Consider the following 17,487-nt stretch of genomic DNA (forward strand, 5'->3'; position numbering starts at 1 on the left):
AAAGATCCATGTCTAATGACACAGTTGTGTGAAGACAAACAGGGGTTACGTGTAGGCTACAGGAACCTATAGCTCGGATGCTGTTGTCGATGACGTGCCGGGGTTGTTGGCGTAAATTCTTGATTGATCATTTGAACAGGATATCTTGCACAGCTGCACGTTGTGATGCACAATAGCACTATTGATTCTGTGAGTGAACTGCAGATCCCTGTGAGATCAGGCCCCTCCATCCGTCTTTCTCTACTGACTCAAGTCATTCCATCTTGGCACTATCAGGGCTATTTCTCTTGGCTTTGTCTCTTTTTTAGGTTTCAGTATTTTTATTATGATCCCCTCTTCTGTACGGTTATATTAGTATGTTGCTCCGTCCCAAATGGTACCCTATTCCCTATATAGTGCACTACTTTTGACCAGGGCCCATGCAGGTCCGGTTAAAAATAGTGCACTATGTAGGGAATAGGGTGCCATTTGGGATGCAAGCTGTGTACAGCAGGCCCCTAGCTCTCGCTGTTTCGGCTGGGTCTAGATTTGAACTATATATTCGTGGACTAAAGCAGGCTATTCGGTTAGACGGGTGCTCAATTGCAGTTATCAAAACTCATAATCTCTATATTTATCTACAGAGGAGCTTTGCTGGCAGGAGCTCAGCCACTGAAGTCTCTGGATCCTCTCATCTCCTCAGCTCATCCAGGTCTCTCTCTCTCTCTCTCTCTCTCTCCCCATGTCTCTCTCTCCCCGTCTCTCTTTCTCTATCTCTCTCTCCCCCTCTCTTTCTCTCTCTCTCTCTCTCTCTCTCTCTCTCTCCCCCTCTCTTTCTCTCTCTCTCTCTCTCTCTCTCTCTCTCTCTCTCGCTCACTTGCTCGCTCTCTCTCTCTCTCCCCATGTCTCTCTCTCCCCATGTTGCTCTCTCTCTCCATGTACTCTCTCTCTCTCCCTCTCTCTCTCTCTCTCTCTCTCTCTCTCTCTCTCTCCCCCATGTCTCTCTCTCTCTCTCTCTCTCTCTCTCACCCTCTCTCTCTCCCCATGTCTCTCTCTCTCTCTCTCCCCCATGTCTCTCTCTCTCCATGTCTCTCTCTCTGTCTCTCTCTCCATGTCTCTCTCTCTGTTCCTCTCTCTCTCTGTCTCTCTCTCTCCCCCCCTCTCTCTCTCTCTCTCTCTCGCTCACTTGCTCACTCTCTCTCTCTCCCCATGTTGCTCTCTCTCTCCCCATGTTGCTCTCTCTCTCTATGTTGCTCTCTCTCTATCTATCTATCTATCTATCTATCTATCTATCTCTCTCTCTCTCTCTCTCTCTCTCCCCCATGTCTCTCTCTCTCTCACACCCTCTCTCTCTCCCCATGTCTCTCTATCTCTCTCTCCCCATGTCTCTCTCTCTCCATGTCTCTCTCTCCATGTCTCTTTCTCTCTGTCTCTCTCTCCATGTCTCTCTCTCTCTGTCTCTCTCTCTCTCTGTCTCTCTGTTTCTCCCCATTTCTCTCTCTCTCTCTCTCTCTCACCCTTTCTCTCTCCCCATGTCTCTCTCTCTCTCTCTCCATGTCTCTCTCTCTCTGTCTCTCTCTCCATCTCTCTCTCTCTCTCTCTCCCTCTCTCTCGCTCGCTCGCTCACTTGCTCTCTCTCTCTCTCTCTCTCTCTCTCTCTCTCTCTCTCTCTCTCTCTCTCCCCCCCATGTCTCTCTCTCCCCATGTTGCTCTCTCTCCCCATGTTGCTCTCTCTCTCTCCCCATCTCTCTCTCTCACCCTCTCTTTCTCCCCATGTCTCTCTATCTCTCTCTCCCCATGTCTCTCTCTCTCTCTCCCCATGTCTCTCTCTCCCCATGTTGCTCTCTCTCTCCCCATGTTGCTCTCTCTCTCCCCCTCTTTCTCCCCATGTCTCTCTATCTCTCTCTCCCCATGTCTCTCTCTCTCCATGTCTCTCTCTCTCCATGTCTCTCTCTCCCCATGTCTCTCTCTCTCCATGTCTCTCTCTCCATGTCTCTTTCTCTCTGTCTCTCTCTCCATGTCTCTCTCTCTCTCTGTCTCTCCCCATGTCTCTCGCTCTCTCTCTCTCTCTCTCTCTCTCTCTCTCTCTCACCCTCTCTCTCTCCCCATGTCTCTCTATCTCTCTCTCCCCATGTCTCTCTCTCTCCATGTCTCTCTCTCCATGTCTCTTTCTCTCTGTCTCTCTCTCCATGTCTCTCTCTCTCTCTCTGTCTCTCTCTCTCTGTCTCTCCCCATGTCTCTCTCTCTCTCTCTCTCTCTCTCTCTCACCCTCTCTCTCTCCCCATGTCTCTCTCTCTCTCTCTCTCTCTCTCTCTCTCTCTCTCCATGTCTCTTTCTCTCTGTCTCTCTCTCTGTATCTCTCTCTCTCTCCCTCTCTCTCTCTCTCTCTCTCTCTCTCTCTCTCTCTCCCCCTCACAGAATCAATGAATCCAGTTACTGTAAGAGGTTGTTTATCTTGTCATCTTGGGAGGAAGTGCGATGCAGCCCCAGACGCTCAGTCACTCAGTCTCACTATTGCATTTTGGGTAGTCTGACAGACAGACACAGGAGACACAGAAGAAACGAGGCCTGGGGGCGCGAGAATCTTAGAGTTGTTTGACATCTCTGTAGGTGTATAGGAGTCTTGTTACCATGAAACAGATTGTACAACTGTCAGATTAGAGCGAGTGCCTTACCTGTCAATGATAGAAGCCACACAGAACTGGCTCGCATATCTCTTTCCCTCCACCCCTCCTTCATTTGATAGGTGTCCTTACACCTGGAATTGTCAGAGGAGTGCTCTATCATACCTATCAGCAATGAAGGCTTTCTTGACCACTGTTGGGATAGTAGTACAATAATGTGAGGTGTCGTTAAGACACGGGAGGAAAGCAATCTTGTTCTTTACATGTACAGTATATGCAAAGGTAGCCTTATTATTACCAAACATATACATGCCTGTGTCAGAGAACTGCTTTGTCATACCTGTCAACGATAGAGATCGTATTCAGTTGACTCCTTTTGGGATAAAAGTGCAATAGCCTATGTGAGGCTCCTTCAGTCCCCTCTTTCCTTTCCTCCTTCCTTCCTTCCTTCCTTCCTTCCTTCCTTCCTTCCTTCCTTCCTTCCTTCCTTCCTTCCTTCCTTCCTTCCTTCCTTCCTTCCTTCCTTCCTTCAATCGCTGTCCTTAGTTGAGCAGGTGTCATGTCGTTGGGACTTCCTCTACGGTTCAGTGTCCCCGCTCGCTCCTCTGCTTGTGTGTGTCCCTCTATTATCCTATTATCCTTCTCTCTCTCTCTCTCTCTCTCTCTCTCTCTCTCTCTCTCTCTCTCTCTCTCTCTCTCTCTCTCTCTCTCTCTCTCTCTCCTTCCTGAGTAATTGAAGTAATTTCCACCTTGGCCATGATGAATGTGTCCCCGGCTTGGAGCCTGCCCTTCTACTTTACCAGACCTAATTAAAGAAAACACTCCATGATTGCCTATTTTTCCTCATGCGTGACAACCTAATATTCTTCCTACTACCTGATTAGAGACTTATTATGCTTAGATTTAGATTGATTTAACAGAGCAGTCTAATAAAAGACTACTTGGTTTGATTTAAAGGGAATTGCAGGTTTGAGCCGTGCAGTCTCTGGAATGTAATTGTCATTACTCGGTCATGATATGAAGGGGGGGGGGGGGGTTCGAGGCGGTTGAGGGGAACCGAAGGAGGCTGAAATTGAATTAGAAAATTAGAAGGTCACTCTGTGAACAACAGGTGACATTTTGGGGACATTCTAGCCACAATAGAGCTGTCAAAGAGGCGCGTTAGATGGTAGGTTTGTCCAGAATGATAAATCACATCCATCACGGTCGTTCTGAAACTGACATATTTCCATCACAACAAGATTAATCTTTCCATCAGCAGGAACAAGGTTTTCATAATCATTTGTAAGTGTTGGATGTTAAACTGGAGAATAGATGGCCTTTTCAGTGTTTCCCCTGTATTAATCTAGCTGCGGCGCACCGCCGCTGCTAAATTGTTGCCGCCACACCAACAATCTATATATATATAACTTATATGACTAAAATCAGACAAAGTTTGGAGAAAAAATAATTTACCTATATATTTTTGAATCATATAATATTTGAGAACTTAAAATCACAAAAAAAATAATCAAAAACAATGAAACCAATAAAATAAAATGATGAATTTAGGAATTATTTTGGTATGGCTAGATTACCGACTCGGCACACAGGGCACATGCCCAGGGACCACGATTCATCATGATCCATTACACCTCATAGCACAACAAACTGCTTAATACTGATATAGAAATACACTTTTCTATCTTCAAAAATGCTTATAACGTTGTTTAAAAGTGTTATAAAGTCTAAAAATATTGAATTACTGTAACGGTTTTCTATATGCGAAGGAGAGTCGGACCAATATGCGGCGTGGCTATTGTGATTCATATTTTAATGACACAAGGAAAAACACAAATCAATACGAAAACAACAAACGTAACACGAAAACCGAAACAGCCTTAAACTGGTGCAAACTAACACACGACAGAAACAAGGACATAAGGACAATCACCCACGAAACACTCAAAGAATATGGCTGCCTAAATATGGTTCCCAATCAGAGACAACGATAAACACCTGCCTCTGATTGAGAACCACTTCAGACAGCCATAGACTAACCTAGAACACCCCTCTAAGCTACAATCCCAATACCTATGAAAAAAACCCAAGACAAAACACACCACATACAAAAACCCATGTCACACCCTGGCCTGACCAAAATAGATAAAGAAAACACAAAATACTAAGACCAGGGCGTGACAATTACCCACAATCCTCAAAGAACGGAGCCACATGGCAAGTGGTTGCAAGAACTGGCTCTAATCAGAATAGAAAGAGGAGTGGGAGGCCCCGGTGCTCAACTGAGCAAGAGGACAAGTCCATTAGAGTATCTAGTTTGAGAAACAGATGCCTAACAAGTCCTCAACTGGGAGCTTCATTAAATAGCACCCGCAAAACACCAGTCTCAACGTCAACAGTGAAAAGGGCGACTCCGGGATGCTGGCCTTCTAGGCAGAGTTCCTGTGTCTGGTGTCTGTGTTCTTTTGCCCATCTTAACCTTTTTTCTTTTTATTGGCCAGTCTGAGATATGGCTGTTTCTTTGCAACTCTGCCTAGAAGGCATACATACAGTGGGGAGAACAAGTATTTGATACACTGCCGATTTTGCAGGTTTTCCTACTTACAAAGCATGTAGAGGTCTGTAATTTTTTATCATAGGTACACTTCAACTGTGAGAGACGGAATCTAAAACAAAAATCCAGAAAATCACATTGTATGATTTTCAAGTAATTAATTAGCATTTTATTGCATGACATAAGTATTTGATCACCTACCAACCAGTAAGAATTCCGGCTCTCACAGACCTGATAGGTTTTTCTTTAAGAAGCCCTCCTGTTCTCCACTCATTACCTGTATTAACTGCACCTGTTTGAACTCGTTACCTGTATAAAAGACACCTGTCCACATACTCAATCAAACAGACTACAACCTCTCCACAATGGCCAAGACCAGAGAGATGTTTAAGGACATCAGGGGTAAAATTGTAGACCTGCACAAGGCTGGGATGGGCTACAGGACAATAGGCAAGCAGCTTGGTGAGAAGGCAACAACTGTTGGCGCAATTATTAGACGTTCAAGATGACTGTCAATCACCCTCGGTCTAGGGCTCCATGCAAGATCTCACCTCGTGGGGCGTCAATGATCATGAGGAAGGTGAGGGATCAGCCCAGAACTACACGGCAGGACCTGGTCAATGACCTGAAGAGAGCTGGGACCACAGTCTCAAAGAAAACCATTATTAACACATTACGCCGTCATGGATTGAAATCCTGCAGCGCATGCAAGGTCCCCCTGCTCAAGACAGCGCATGTCCAGGCCCGTCTGAAGTATGCCAATGACCATCTGGATGATCCAGAGGAGGAATGGGAGAAGGTCATGTGGTCTGATGAGACAAAAATAGAGCTTTTTTGTCTAAACTCCACTCGCCGTGTTTGGAGGAAGAAGGATGAGTACAACCCCAACAACACCATCCCAAATGTGAAACATGGAGGTGGAAACATCATTCTTTGGGGATGCTTTTCTGCAAAGGGGACAGGATGACTGCACCGTATTGAGGGGAGGATGGATGGGGCCATGAATCGCGAGATCTTGGCCAACAACCTCCTTCCCTCAGTAAGAGCATTGAAGATGGGTCGTGACTGGGTCTTCCAGCATGACAACGACCCAAAACACACAGCCAGGGCAACTAAGGAGTGGCTCCGTAAGAAGCATCTCAAGGTTCTGGATTGGCCAAGCCAGAGTTCAGACCTGAACCCAATAGAAAAACTTTGGAGGGAGCTGAAAGTCTGTATTGCCCAGCGACAGCACCGAAACCTGAAGGATCTGGAGAAGGTCTGTATGGAGGAGTGGGCCAAAATCCCTGCTGCAGTGTGTGCAAACCTGGTCAAGAACTACAGGAAACGTATGATCTCTGTAATTGCAAACAAAGGTTTCTGTACCAAATATGAAGTTCTGCTTTTCTAATGTATCAAATACTTATGTCATGCAATAAAATAAATAAATCACTTAAAAATGATACAATGTGATTTTCCGGATTTTTGTTTAAGATTCCTGTCTCTCACAGTTGAAGTGTACCTATGATAAAAATTACAGACCTCTACATGCTTTGTAAGTAGGAAAACCTTAAAAATCAGCACTGTATCAAATACTTGTTCTCCCCACTGTATAATCAGGTAGGTGCACTGTAAAAAATATATATATATATATATATATTTTTTTTTACAGTGCACCTACCTGATTATATGCTATGGTGCCATATATGGGCTATGGTAAATGAGTCAGCCCTACATTATTTTTTTACTAATAAGTTGTTACTAGAAATTCCCTTTTCACAGTCCTACAGAAAAGCCACCACTGCTAAAGAACGTTCTAGGGGAAACACTGATGTTATTTGTGTTGCAGCATGCAAGTGATTGATCAGATTCTTCTGTAATGAATGTGTTAATTAGAGGACACAAATCTTCTCACTCTGATTGTTGAGTGTGTTTATGAATAGTTTCTGGTCATATATCACCAGATGGACGTACGCAGTAGCTCATTATCAATTGAATACATACTGTATGTTCATTTGGGTAGATGCATTATTGAACACAACATTGTGACTCCATGAGGTTTCGCTAAAATGTGGCATTGGCACGTTTACATTGACACTTACAGTGTCTCGAATATCAACGACAGCAGCGACAAAAATCAAAGTGGTCACCCCAAAGAAAAGCCACGGTTGATTTTGCTCTAAGTGAAGTTGCTTTCTGCGGAACTTGTTGAAGTTAAATGATGGCAGCCCCCCTGTGCCCTTGCCTAAATCTAGTTAGTGTAATCCCACATATCGACGTGCTTCAGTGGCAGTTTGATAAATGACACGATTAGAGGTAAAATGAACAGCTTCACTTCAGCCATGAGATAAAGACATTAAGATCTTATACGTGTGCGACCGGGACACCCCAAGTCCATCCTTGACTCGGAATTATAACAATTTATTGTGGAGTCCAATGTAGCCTGGCTTTGACATGTTATCGTTGCATGATTATTGACCATGTTAACTCTTATATTGGCTTCTTGATTATGTGCTTCTTGATTAAAAGACTTCTAGCATGAACCACAGAAAGGAGACTTCCAAGCTTTTGCTCAAGACCCTTAGTCCCTGGCTACATAAGCTGGGTAAGTAGATTTGCAGGAAAACAGAACGGCTCATAGCGCAGGAGCCTGTCTCATGTCTCTGTAGCGTGAGGCAGCTACTCTATCGCAGGGCCTTACCCCCAATCTATCTTCTTAAGGCCAAGCAGAGATGCATCAGGTCCCATTTTTACAGTCTTTGGTATGACTCGGCCAGGGATTGAAATCACCGCCGTCCGATCTCAGGGCGGACACTCTAAGCACAGAGGCACTGAGTTGGTGGCTACGTGAGGTAGTGACCATTTTTATAGACTTGAACCCATGCTGCCGTGGTGTATGTGTTCCGGAGGCAGCGGGTTAGACCACCGTATTGGCTTAACACACCGTCCTAGACTACTGAGCTCACCGAGAAAGATGAGAGGGAGAAAAAACAAAACAAAACATTTGTTCCCCACAATTGTATCCCACAGACAGCCAAGATGTGAAGGCTTAGAGCAGGGTGGGTTCATTTTCATGTGTGCAGTGCACTGTAGTATCCAGTAAATTGTTTGAAGGAGGATGAGACATAATGCAGATAAATGATGAGATGTCAAGACCCTGATGCTCTTATATGAACCTATTATGGCAGGAGAGGGGCTGGGAGGAGGGCTGTGGAGAGAGGATGGGGGGCTGGGAGGGGAGAAAGGGGGCTCTGGAGGAGAGGAGGGGGACAGGAGGGGGGCAGGGCCGGGTTGGGGTTTCTGAACAGGAGGGGCGGGGTGTCTGAGATGGAGGGGGGGGGGGAGAAGCGCAGTCATTGCCTCATTATAAGAAGTGTTCAACTTGTCAGTAAAGTGAAAAGAGCTGGAATGATTTCCAGTTTATTTGTCATTTCAGTTATTAAAGCTGTCTACTGGGCTGGCATGAAAATGAATGAATGGAAAGACTCTATACAGAGTAAATTGTGTAGTGACGCAGGCTTGGCTTTCTTCACACAGATAGATAGATCTTCTCTTTGTCCAGTGAAGCAGAAAAATAAACCTTTAAGACATGAAGTGGCACTACATGAGAGAGAGAGGGGAAGAGGCAGCAGAAAGAGGGAGAGTGAGAGAGCAGAGCAGAGAGAGAGAGAGAGATGGTGACGGAGAGGGGGAGAGTGAGCGGTAGAGAAAGAGAGAGGCAGGGAGGGCAAAGCAGAGAGAGAGAGAGATCCATGCTGTTTATTAAGCCCTGCGTAAATGAGATGTTGCCGTGTGGCGGACGGTGGGTGCGGGGGGGGGGGGGGGGGGGGGGGGGGTGCAGTTCCCGGTTGGGACCGGCGGAAGACAGGGCTAAACATTAAAAACTGATTTCTAAAAGAATGAATAACACTCTGAAGGCCATTGACAATCACTCACTGAGGACTTCATTATTGCAATTAATGGACCCCTTGGCTACTTGACCCAATCAACAAAATTAGTGCCAAGGAACCTTTAGGACTGATGGATGGACTGCTGGTGCCTCGCGGCGGGCTAATTGGCAGCAGCCACAATCAAGAGGGAAGACGTTGATATGAGACTGGGCGCGTCCCAGTTAATATCCCCCTCCCCCCCTCCGGACAAAAGTGGTGCACTAACGTAGGGAATAGGGTGCCATTTGGTATGTAAACATTGCCTGGCATACGTTAGCCAACACAGAGGCAGAGGGACGAAAGACGCAGAACAAACGCGGTGGCACACCTTCATCTTTTGGATTCACACATGAACCATTGTAGGAGGTGTAATCCAGCGTTTTTTGTTGTTGTTGAGTAACACGGCCTATACGTTGTCAGGTGACGTTTATATCCATGTGCTATAATAGCCTTCGTCACAACTTGGTAGCATCAGAGACTTGCTGTTTATTCTTCACTTTTTAACACACCTGCTCTAACAACTACTGCAGGAGATGGTGTGACTCTGTCAGCTAGTGGACATGAAAGGAAACGTTAGAATTTCTGGTCAGGGTATGAAGTAGAGACGTGTTTTTCTCCTCTCCTCCACTCTCAGGGGTGATATAAACATGATGTATAAAACACAAGATGTACCGGACCCAGGTGAGCCATCGCTGGGACGTGGGAGAGAGGGACATACAAAAGCGAACATAAATGATAGCCCCCAGCGCTAGACTCATTGATTTCCCTTTCAGACAGATGGAAAGGAGGGAGAGGACAAATGGCTCCCTACTTTTCTCCCATCCATCAGAATAGCCAGGCAATAAAATAGTTAGCCTGGATGGGTGATCATGAACTTTGGCTGACAGTGAGGCTTAGCATGGATAATGTATGGGTAACATATGCTGTACTGGTAGTGTATTGGTAATGTATGACTATTATGAATGCCTATTGCATAAGATCCACTTTTCTCTTCCTGGTGGCTAGACATCAATATCGTCTGAAAGCTTGGATGGGGATCTTAGTATGTTGTCCACCAAGCCACAGGTTTAGGCCTAAGTGAGAGGCCCCTGTATAAAACCTCAGTCAGATCAGTAGTCCCTTTAATCACTGCCAAGTGCCCATATCTCACTAGATCAGTTTGAGATGGCTCATTAGGCCTAAGCATATAGATAACACTCTCAAATGACAAGCACAAAGTACGGGGCTGGCGAGAGAGAGAGAGAGAGAGAGAGAGAGAGAGAGAGAGAGAGAGAGAGAGAGATATGAATTGATGTTCATGCTCCTTAGGAACACTCGTTGACTCTGGCACGCCCCTACAGAATGTTCGGACGTATTCCGGAATTCCCAGGGCTTTGCTTCTATTGTTCCGTGGTTCCTCAGTCCTGCAACCTCAAGGACAGCCTTCACCATTTGACTTGAGCCGTGACAGATGGGCTGCTATAACGCTGTGTGATGGATAACGCCGCTGCACTGGGACTTAATACCTCTAATTGTAACAGCTACATTATCATGGAGATTAATGGCCTTGTCAAAATGTAACTTCTCCACGCCGATTATAGCCCCCCTCCTCCCCCATCTTTACCCCCATTTCAAAACACTTTTCAGCTGTTAAAAAATGTTGCATCCAACTAATTTATTCAAATTATCCCGTCCCTGGTTCCTCGTCTTCTCAGCATTTTTTTTTCTCTCTCTACCCCTCCCTTCCTTCACTCAATCTTGAACCTTTTGGTGCAAATTAACGTAACAAAAAGTATATTAATTAATGTTTGTGGCTTTTAATTTCTGGCAAAGGATGCCTGTCTTGAAGCAGCTGGCTGTTGGGTGGGCTGGGGCGGCTGTGGGCCCATATCTCTAGCATTGTGGTTGAACCCATGCCAGAAAAGTGCAGATGTAATTCTGTTATCTCTTGCTTAGTCATTTATGCAAATTAATTTCAACAATTAGCTCTCTACCGGTATTTCATGAATCATGCAGGAGGAGCTGCCTGGAAAGGAACACTGGCTGATGTGGTAGAAGCAGTTAATGTCTGACTAGCATCTAAACATTTAAACAGCAGCCATGGAGGCCAAGAATGTGTCTCAAATGGCACACCATTCCCTATGTAGTGTAATACTTTTGACCAGGATTCATAGGGCTCTGGTCAAAATAGTGCACTATATAGTGTGGCACTTGGGACTCTTTATGCAGGGTTACCCAACTGGCAGTTTTTATTTGGTTTTTATTTAAGTTTTCTGAGCAAAAAAACAAAAAAAACACATGTTTTTTAAACTTTTATTCTTGGACCTAGAAGATTGTAAAAACACCAGCAAATCAGCTGTAAGTGAGAATTACACACAAAAAACATTCCAACGCATAATAGAGAGATATATGTGATCGTATACAAATGCAAGCAAGATTTGAAAATATTGTGTTTTAGTCAAATATGATATCTGTCTGGTCTTCTTGTGATTTACAGTTTACAAATAATTTGCAATTATGTTTCAGCCCCCTGACCATCCGCTCCAGAAAAAAAACACCCCGCTGCTGAATCTCGTTGATGATCCAAGCTTTATAGTGTACTACTTCTGCCCAGGGCCCATAGGGCTCCATGGTTAAAAATAGGGAACTATAGGGAATAGAGATGGGAATTGCCAGGGACCTCACCATACAATATTATCATGGAACTTAGGAGCCGATACAATATGTCTTGCGATTCTCCCAATTCTATATGTATTATGATTCGATACTGTGATTCCATTGCGATTTGATGTTCCAAACATATTGCTAACTATGTCTCTGCAGCAGAGAGACAAGAGAGATCATGAGAACATTTGTTTGAATCATTCCTGGAGATTAAAGTGCTGGAAACATGTTGGCTCACTATTTAAAAAGAAGATTTAGAACAAGCTATAGGATGAAAAATACCGGAGTCAAAGTATTGATATAATATTGTAAAAAAAATAATATTGTGATATGTATTACTCCCCCCATCACTAAGGAATAAGGTGCCATTTGGGATGCAGTATGTGTCTCAGAGACGGGGGGCCAATGTTTGGGCTCCTCGCTGTTCAGCGTATTATTTCATCCCAGGTCATACTACGGAAGTAATAACACGACATGGCTTTCAAAATGCGCTAAATCAAATGCCTTAGAGTCGAAGGGAAAGTACTCCCAGGCAGTCATAGCTGTTTCTGTATGACCTTAATCACTTGGCAATAGGCCTATGCTACTACTGACGGAGACACACTCTAGTGAATCAGGGCAATTTGCTTTAGTTAATATCCCTGATGTGGCTTGTGTGTGTGTGGATTACAACTGGTTTAATCTAGATCGCTGCTGTATTTTGGTTGCGACCCTTTTGAATTTCAAACGAATGGAGAAGCGGTTAGTTAAAGAGATAGAGAACAGGATTCTGTTGTAGACTGAATATTGCTCGAGTCTTTCGCATCTTTTTCTTATGTGTTTTAACACGTCCAATGGACACAGTCTCCGTTTCGAAGATAAAGCTGACACTTCATTTGATGTGCATAGGTCTCCTCGAATAAAGTACAGTTAGAATTTTTTTTCAGAACTAAGCTCATCAACAATAATACTTACTCAAGTGTCGGTTTAATGTCAAATTATGGATTGGGCATGGAGACTTTCCCCAATCCCAAAAATACATCTCATATTATATCTTTATTTTTTTTTGCTCTGAAAGTCCATTTTGCCAAGAGGCGGGCGAGTGAAACAACATTTTCTCATTACGACCAGTAGGGGGAGTTTGTCACCTATAGTTTCTGACCGAGCAGTTCATAACCACCACTTCCCTCTGAACTCTGTGCTTGATTGCTCCTAGTAAAAGATTTCTGACTTTGGAAATAATGCAGATTTTGTTTCACATTTTTCTGTGGTAGACCTAAGCATACTGTTGAGGAAAATGTGTAACCCTTAATGGTTCATAATGTAGATATCGATATCATACAGCAATAAAAAAACAGCCCATGTCAGCGGAGGGGTCACCACTGAAAATCAGGTTTTGGATTTGAAAGTGTTAAATATGACACTCGGAGAAAGATGCATCTACTGTACGGGGAAAGTAGAGTTTGAACTAGCGTCATGAATGGAAGACACTGGCAACTACTCAACCCAACATCTTCACAAAGCTAATGAGATGACGGCAAAAGGAAATCGAAATGGAGGTTTGCTTGGTTTGAAATGTATAATTGAATAAGCATGTTTCTTGGTGTAGAGGCCAATGAAACGTGGACATGATTTATAAATACTGTACTATAGACATGTTTTTAAAAAGATACCATTAAACTTAATAAAGGGAATCCATACCCCCATGCTAATGACATGTAATCTCTGTGACATTTATGTGTTGTTACGCAAATGTATTGGGAACATTCTCCCAGTAAGTGCCTGCTAACTCAATTGCACTTGTGTATTTCTTCTGTTTCAGTGTTTAATGTCCATTAAGAGTTTCAGACACCATGCCTGAAAACTATAATGGTGAGTGTTCAGGCTGCACACTACACAACAGCGTCAGTTTTTCATGGGCTTCTTAAGAGCAATTACTGCAAATGTCTTATTTTTAATTGCATTTGCCTTGTCACTCGCTCATAAGCCATTATATAAAACGAGGATAACATTACCTTTGATTGACGTTATCTTGTGGACACGTTTTACCGTTTTGTGATATTGGTTGGGTGTTTTGTTATTCAGAAGGATGTATATTGTACAGGCAAATATACTGTGTGTATTTACAAATATACTGTGTGTATTTTATATATATATATACTACCGTTCAAAAGTTTTGGGTCACTTAGAAATGTCCTTGTTTTTGAAAGAAAAGCCAGTCATTGTCCATTTGAAAGACCCATTTGTGACCAAGCTTAAACTTCCTGACTGATGTCTTGAGATGTTGCTTCAATATATCCACACAATTGTCCCTACGTCATGATGCTATCTATTTTGTGAAGTGCACCAGTCCCTCCTGCAGCAAAGCACCCCCACAACATGATGCTGCCACCCCCGTGCTTCACGGTTGGGATGGTGTTCTTCAGCTTGCAAGCATCCCCCTTTTTCCTCCAAACATAACAATGGTCATCATGGACAAAAAGTTGTATTTTTGTTTCATCAGACCAGAGGACATTTCTCCAAAAAGTACAATCTTTGTCCCCGTGTGCAGTTGCAAACCGTAGTCTGGCTTTTTATGGCGGTTAATGGAGCAGTGGCTTCTTCCTTGCTGAGTGGCCTTTCAGGTTATATCGATACAGGACTCGTTTTACTGTGGATACTTTTGTACCTGCTTCCTCCAGCATCTTTACAAGGCTGTTGCTGTTGTTCTGGGATTGATTTGCACCTTTCACACCAAAGTACGTTCATCTCTGGGAGACAGAACGAGTCTCCTTCCTGAGCGGTATGACGGCTGCATGGTCCCATGGTGCATACTGTCGTTTGTACAGACAAACGTGGTACCTTCAGGCGTTTGGAAATTTCTCCCAAGGATGAACCAGACTTGTGGAGGTCTACAAAAATTTTTCTGAGGTCTTGGCTAATTTCTTTGGATTGTCCCATGATGTCAAGCAAAGAGGCACTGAGTTTGAAGGTATACATCCACAGGTACACCTCCTATTGACTCAAATGATGTCAATTAGCCCATCAGAAGCTTCTAAAGCCATGACATCATTTTCTGGATTTTTCCAAGCTGTTAAAAGGTATGTAAACTTCTGACCCACTGGAATTGTGATACACAAGTGAAATAATCTGTCTGTAAAAAATTGTTGGGAAAATTAAAAGTAAATGTCCTAACCGACTTTCCAAAACTATAGTTTGTTAACAAGAAATTTGTGGAAGTGTTGAAAAACGAGTTTTACTGATTCCAACCTAAGTGTATGTAAACTTCCGCCTTCAACTGTATATATATTATTACAGTGCACCTACCTTATAATATGGTATGGTGCCATAAATAGGCTATGATAAATGAGTCACCCCTACAAATGACAGTAGTGTATATATATATATATATATATATATATATATAAATATGTGTAGGCTATAACTTAAATCACAAGTAATAACTGATGTAACAGAAGACACATTCAACATCCTACACAGGACCTATATACACAGGAGACTCCCCTTATATCCTACACAGGACCTATATACACAGGAGACTCCCCTTATATCCTACACAGGACCTATATACACAGGAGACTCCCCTTACATCCTACACAGGACCTATATACACAGGAGACTCCCCTTATATCCTACACAGGACCTATATACACAGGAGACTCCCCTTATATCCTACACAGGACCTATATACACAGGAGACTCCCCTTATATCCTACACAGGACCTATATACACAGGAGACTCCCCTTATATCCTACACAGGACCTATTTACACAGGAGACTCCCCTTATATCCTACACAGGACCTATATACACAGGAGACTCCCCTTATATCCTACACAGGACCTATATACACAGGAGACTCCCCTTATATCCTACACAGGACCTATTTACACAGGAGACTCCCCTTATATCCTACACAGGACCTATATACACAGGAGACTCCCCTTATATCCTACACAGGACCTATTTACACAGGAGACTCCCCTTATATCCTACACAGGACCTATTTACACAGGAGACTCCCCTTATATCCTACACAGGACCTATATACACAGGAGACTCCCCTTATATCCTACACAGGACCTATTTACACAGGAGACTCCCCTTATATCCTACACAGGACCTATTTACACAGGAGACTCCCCTTATATCCTACACAGGACCTATATACACAGGAGACTCCCCTTATATCCTACACAGGACCTATATACACAGGAGACTCCCCTTATATCATACACAGGACCTATATACACAGGAGACTCCCCTTATATCCTACACAGGACCTATATACACAGGAGACTCCCCTTATATCCTACACAGGACCTATATACACAGGAGACTCCCCTTATATCCTACACAGGACCTATATACACAGGAGACTCCCCTTATATCCTACACAGGACCTATATACACAGGAGAACTGGCTGTCACAAATGAAATGCAGAACTGCGTGTCTGTGACTGGGTCTTTGGTGTATGTAAATCACCATGGTTTAACGACAGGAGAGGAGAGTGTGTATGTGTGTGTCTGTGTTCTGGAGATCTGCCAAAGCCAGTGGAGAGGTCGAAAAGGTCAACCGGAAGTGATGTCATCAGTGCTTGTGTTCTGAGATGGCTCTTTTCTGGTGCAGAGTAATGACAATGGCAGAACAGTATCTGATACAATTTGTGTAGGGCAGGCAATGGGGTAAGAGGTGGGTGGGGATGTTGTAATAGTCACATTGCATTAGGTAAGTCTGCAAAAAGCAGTTTTGCTCCCTTAACCTGCCAATGTAAATGCAATTACAGCTGTACAATAAGGTCAAATATTTGACATGGGTCTATTAGAAAACATCAGTTAGATGTTTGCAACGGTCAAATGTTTGCGGACAATACACATTGTTGTCATTAGTTATTATAAATACTAATATTATTATTACAAATAAATATGATTTGTATAGTAGTACTACCACTGTAGAAGTATTAGCAGTAGCAGTGGCAGTATTGGCGATGTATAATTGAATTGGTAGTAATAAATCTGCAGTAAAATAGTGCCCAGAACATTCATATTCCCATTGCTTGTAATCATCCAAATGCAACATTTTATGAAGTTGCCAAAAGGGAAAGTGTATTGTCTGAAACCTTTGCATTTTATAATGGTGCTGTCATAACTATTCTTCTCTATTCAAGGCTAAATGAATGTGAGCCACATCTTTTCAACTAAGCTAACAAATGAACACATTCTCCATCATCAAACCAGCTCTGACAGTGATGTATGGATTCCAAGATGGGCTCTGAAAAACTGATGGATTTGTGATCTTATAAATGCTTAGACAAACTAATGCATGTAATTATATTTTTTTCCATCTGAAGTCTATTGCAAAGCATCTTATTACAATATCATTAGTCAAAATGGACCCAAAAATGATACAGTTTGCAAATTTTTCTTCGGGGCAATTATGGGACGTTTATTTCTTTGACTGGAATAAAAACGAATTCAATTTGTTTCTTTCTCAGGAAGACATTATTGGCCATTGCAGTGTAAGTGTTGGTAATTGTAGAAAATCTTATTTGCCGCACTCTTGTGTATAACCCTCAGCCAATGGAGATTGGGAGATTGCCCGTGTGGGGTGTGCATGCATACAGATGTATGCTAAAGAAGAGTGCTGCTGTGCTTTGAGTCTGTCTGTGTGTGTGTGTCTGTGTGTGTGTGTGTGAGTGTGTGTGTGTTTGTGTCTTTTTCAACGTTCTTGAGAAAGAGAATGAAACATGGTAGGAGCGGTAGCAAAGCTCATTAGCAGAGTACCAGGGGACCTTAGGCT

The sequence above is a fragment of the Oncorhynchus masou genome, chromosome 6 (genome assembly GCF_036934945.1).
Source record: "Oncorhynchus masou masou isolate Uvic2021 chromosome 6, UVic_Omas_1.1, whole genome shotgun sequence".
Lineage (NCBI taxonomy): Eukaryota > Metazoa > Chordata > Actinopteri > Salmoniformes > Salmonidae > Oncorhynchus > Oncorhynchus masou.